The sequence below is a fragment of the Nerophis lumbriciformis genome, linkage group LG03 (assembly GCF_033978685.3).
Source record: "Nerophis lumbriciformis linkage group LG03, RoL_Nlum_v2.1, whole genome shotgun sequence".
NCBI classification, from domain to species: Eukaryota; Metazoa; Chordata; class Actinopteri; order Syngnathiformes; family Syngnathidae; genus Nerophis; species Nerophis lumbriciformis.
In genome coordinates, this window is record NC_084550.2 from 53,571,106 (window position 1) to 53,576,893 (window position 5,788).

Consider the following 5,788-nt stretch of genomic DNA (forward strand, 5'->3'; position numbering starts at 1 on the left):
GACTTTGGAATATTTAGGAGCGAGGAAATTTCACGACTGGATTTGTTGCACAGGTGGCATCCTATGACAGTTCCACGCTGGAAATCACTGAGCTCCTGAGAGCAGCCCATTCTTTCACAAATGTTTGTAGAAACAGTCTCCATGCCTAAGTGCTTCATTTTATACAAGCCAAGTGATTAGGACACCTGATTTTGATCATTTGGATGGGTGGCCAAATACTTTTGGCAGTATAGTGTATGGGTATGTGCATGCATCTATTACTCTATGTATGTGTGTGTATGGCCATGGATCTGTGGAAGGTAAGCCAACACTGCCATCAAGGGGACAACTATGGCGGTTAATTTGTGTCTGTAATACGAAAGCGTTTGCTGTACACTGAGTTTATGTAACTAAATTTTTTACATCAAATTATGCTGACAATTGCATTGAATAAAAATACGTGCTTAAAAATTCAGTGCGGAAATCGTTAGCACGTCATTGGCTGGTTCTTAGACAGGATCGGTTGTTTCAGTCTTAATTTACCGGAAGTGGGTCTTGAGTTTTAAAGCAAGGAATATTTCTGCAATGTTTTGTGGCTTGACAGATTTGTTTCACTTTTTACGTACATGTTTTTTTAAATATTTAAATTCATAGGCAAATTCATTCATTATTTACTGTTACAAGCGGCCCTCTAGTGGCAGCCATGACTGCGGTGTGGCCCTCAATGAAAACAAGTTTGACACCCCTGGTCTAGGGGGACAGGCCAAAGTTAAGTCAGAGAAAATGTAGTCCTTTTATAAATTATTTAATGTTTCTCTCCGGCCCGGTAGCAAATGCTTCACGGACCGGTACCGGTCCCCGGACCGGTGGTTGGGGATCACTGTTTTAAACAACTCCAAAATGTTTTCTTTACAAACACTTCTTTAAGAATACAGATATGTTTGCCTTTTAGCAATAACCGTGCAAAGTGAAGGGTTCCATATTATAATATATAGACCGAAACAACAACAAAAACAAAGCAATATCTACGAATACATCGATTAAATAAACGGGGGGGAATATGGATGGGATATAAACAAAAATATTTTGACATTTAGGGCAGGCAATAGATATATGATTTATGTGAATATGATGTAATGGATAGGAATGTCTGATGCTGGATGTCAATAAAAATATAATGAAAAAAACAAACAAAAAACAGTAATACAAACAGAACCAATACTATTAACTACTGTATAATTATATGTGAATAATATTTAATGAAATGTTAAATATACGCATCAACAGTAGTTATGTTGATCTAAATATAAAACAACCATCATTGTTTATTTTGTATTAATTTGCTCATTGTATAAACTTACTGTACAGTAGTTTACATTAAACCACCAAAACAAGTAAAATTAATATATATATATATATATATATATATATATATATATCATACTTGCCAACCCTCCCGGATTTTCCGGGAGACTCACGAAATTCAGCGCCTCTCCCGAAAACCTCCCGGGACACATTTTCTCCCGAAAATCTCCCGAAATTCAGGCGGACCTGGAGGCCACGCCCCCTCCAGCTCCATGCGGACCTGAGTGACGTGTTGACAGCCTGTTCACACGTCCGCTTTCCCACAATAAACAGCTAATGATCGAGGGCGAGTTCTTGGTTTCTTATGTGGGTTTTAGAGATGCGCGGTTTGCGGGCACAACCGCGGAGTTCGCGGATTATCCGCGGATCGGGCGGATGAAATAAAAAAAAAAAAGATTTTATCCGCGGGTCGGGTCGGGCGGTTGAAATAAAAAAAAATTAGATTTTAAATAGATTCAGGCGGGTGGCAGTTAAACCAATTCGGAAATATATATACATAGTTAAATGTTGTTACCCACATACGAAAAACGAGCAGGCACCTGCTGCATATGCCACAACAGAAGAAAAAAAAAAGAAAGAGATGGACACTTTTACGGAGCGGAGAAGGGACGCCTCGCCGGGATCCGGGACCGAGGCCCCTTCCCCCGAGAGGGCCCCACCGGGAGCCGTAGCTGAGGCGATCCGCGAGAAGGGCCCGACGCACGTCCAGGGTCACCACCGCGCCCACTGCACCGACACCCCGCCTCGTCCGCCTTCGCCGCGGCCGGCGTCACGCGCAGCAGGTAAGCAGCTTACCTGCCCGCCACCCCCGTGGCCGGGGGCTCGTAACAGGGGTCACTCCGCGCGCTCCGCCCGCGCAGCTTACCTGCCCGCCACCCCTGTTGCCGGGGGGGCGTAACAGGGGTCACTCCGCGCGCAGTGCGCTCACGAAAGGGGTGGGGCTCACCCTGGTTGATAGCAGGACGGTGGCCATGGAAGTCGGAACCCGCTAAGGAGTGTGTAACAACCCACCTGCCGAATCAACTAGCCCTGAAAATGGATGGCGCTGGAGCGTCGGGCACATACCCGGCCGTCGCCGGCAGCGAGACGCGCTTGGAGGTGCGCTCAGCACGGCTCCCATATGATTGCGCACTGGTGTGCGTCTGGGTCGTGACAGCGTGGCAAGCGAATGTCTGTGCTGCATTGGATCAGTCTCCTTTCTTTAACAGGCAAAAGCTTTATAACCTCACTAATGCCTTGCATCGTCTATATTAGATATATAACAACGGGCGGGTGCGGGCGGATGCGGTTCTGATCAAATGTTACATCGGGTGGATGGCGGATGGTTGACGACTTTCTGATGCGGTTGCGGATGAAATAATTGCCTATCCGCGCATCTCTAGTGGGTTTATTGTTAGGCAGTTTCATTAACGTCCTCCCAGCGCGGTAACAACACACAACGACAGCAGTCACGTTTTTGTCTCCCATAAAGCAGTTCGTCTGCCGTAAACAGCAATGTTGTGACACTTTTAAACAGGACAATGCTGCCATCTACTGTACATGCATATGTGACCCACCTATAATCCATCCATTTTTGTGTTGATTTATTTATTTTATTTTGTGGTTTGAATTCGTTTTTGGAGCTGTCATTACACATTTATCAGTATTCAAATTGGTCAGTAGGGGGCAGTAGGGCGTTTCTTCCCAATTGAATGCTATCACCTGCAGACCGGAAGTGTCTTGTCATTCTGATGAGCGCGACCAGTCTGTTGACAATTGAAACGTCCTGTGTGCTTTTTCCTCCTGTATAACAGGTTAGTTTTGGTGAATCAACTCACTGAATAATATCCATGTGATCTTTATAAGTTTAAGTACACATTCTGATGGTGGAGCCTAATTCTAAAGTGTTTGTGAGTTGTAGTTTGTATTTGTGAATGAATCCAGTGCACAGCTGCAGTAATCAATACAAAAAGGCGACGTGAGTGCGCAATGTTTATATAGGAACTTCTGATCCTAATTCAGATTCCCAAATTAGAGCTCCCGTTTTCTTATTGATTTTATAATGTATATTTGTATAATGTGTGTGTTCTGAAATAGTGACAGAGAATAGAACAAGGATGGACAATTCAACCCTTAACTCAACAATGAGTAGATGAGTGTTATGTGTGTGTGTATATATGTAAATAAATGAACACTGAAATTCAAGTATTTATTTTATTTATATATATATATATATATATATATATATATATATATATATATATATATATATATATATATATATATATATATATATATACATACACATATATATATATGTGTAATAAGAAAAAAAAATATATATATATATACAGCAAGAATTCACTGAAAGTCAAGTATTTCTTATACAGGTAAAAGCCAGTAAATTAGAATATTTTGAAAAACTTGATTTATTTCAGTAATTGCATTCAAAAGGTGTAACTTGTACATTATATTTATTCATTGCACACAGACTGATGCATTCAAATGTTTATTTTATTTAATTTTGATGATTTGAAGTGGCAACAAATGAAAATCCAAAATTCCGTGTGTCACAAAATTAGAATATTACTTAAGGCTAATACAAAAAAGGGATTTTTAGAAATGTTGGCCAACTGAAAAGTATGAAAATGAAAAATATGAGCATGTACAATACTCAATACTTGGTTGGAGCTCTTTTTGCCTCAATTACTGCGTTAATGCGGCGTGGCATGGAGTCGATGAGTTTCTGGCACTGCTCAGGTGTTCTGAGAGCCCAGGTTGCTCTGATAGTGGCCTTCAACTCTTCTGCGTTTTTGGGTCTGGCATTCTGCATCTTCCTTTTCACAATACCCCACAGATTTTCTATGGGGCTAAGGTCAGGGGAGTTGGCGGGCCAATTTAGAACAGAAATACCATGGTCCGTAAACCAGGCACGGGTAGATTTTGCGCTGTGTGCAGGCGCCAAGTCCTGTTGGAACTTGAAATCTCCATCTCCATAGAGCAGGTCAGCAGCAGGAAGCATGAAGTGCTCTAAAACTTGCTGGTAGACGGCTGCGTTAACCCTGGATCTCAGGAAACAGAGTGGACCGACACCAGCAGATGACATGGCACCCCAAACCATCACTGATGGTGGAAACTTTACACTAGACTTCAGGCAACGTGGATCCTGTGCCTCTCCTGTCTTCCTCCAGACTCAGGGACCTCGATTTCCAAAGGAAATGCAAAATTTGCATGGTTGGGTGATGGTTTGGGGTGCCATGTCATCTGCTGGTGTCGGTCCACTCTGTTTCCTGAGATCCAGGGTCAACGCAGCCGTCTACCAGCAAGTTTTAGAGCACTTCATGCTTCCTGCTGCTGACCTGCTCTATGGAGATGGAGATGTCAAGTTCCAACAGGACTTGGCGCCTGCACACAGCGCAAAATCTACCCGTGCCTGGTTTACGGACCATGGTATTTCTGTTCTAAATTGGCCCGCCAACTCCCCTGACCTTATCCCCATAGAAAATCTGTGGGGTATTGTGAAAAGGAAGATGCAGAATGCCAGACCCAAAAACGCAGAAGAGTTGAAGGCCACTATCAGCGCAACCTGGGCTCTCATAACACCTGAGCAGTGCCAGAAACTCATCGACTCCATGCCACGCCGCATTAACGCAGTAATTGAGGCAAAAGGAGCTCCAACCAAGTATTGAGTATTGTACATGCTCATATTTTTCATTTTCATACTTTTCAGTTGGCCAACATTTCTAAAAATCCCTTTTTTGTATTAGCCTTAAGTAATATTCTAATTTTGTGACACACGGAATTTTGGATTTTCATTTGTTGCCACTTCAAATCATCAAAATTAAATGAAATAAACATTTGAATGCATCAGTCTGTGTGCAATGAATAAATATAATGTACAAGTTACACCTTTTGAATGCAATTACTGAAATAAATCACGTTTTTCAAAATATTCTAATTTACTGGCTTTTACCTGTATATATATATCTTAACCACGCCCCCAACCACGCCCCCCGCCCCACCCCCGACCACGCCCCCCACCCCCACCTCCCGAAATCGGAGGTCTCAAGGTTGGCAAGTATGATATATATATATATATATATATATATATATATATATATATATATATATATATATATATATATATATATATATTAGACCATCTTAAATAAGTCCCAAATGTATCACAGTAGTGAACGGTGGTTGGGGACCACTGTTTAGGTAGCCTTTTTTGTCTTTTTATTTTATTTTATTTTTTCATATTTTTTAGTATTATTACTCTTATCTGTATTTTCTTTTGTTTTCTTTCCTTGATGTTGAAAATGCCTTGACTTTTGTGTAAATTATAAATGTTTGTTGTTCAATTTAAAAAAAAAAAAATCCGACATTTGTGGAGAGCACGTGAAGGCATCACCATCCTCGCCCGGGGTTGAACGGCGTCACGTCACATGACGTCACAGGCTGG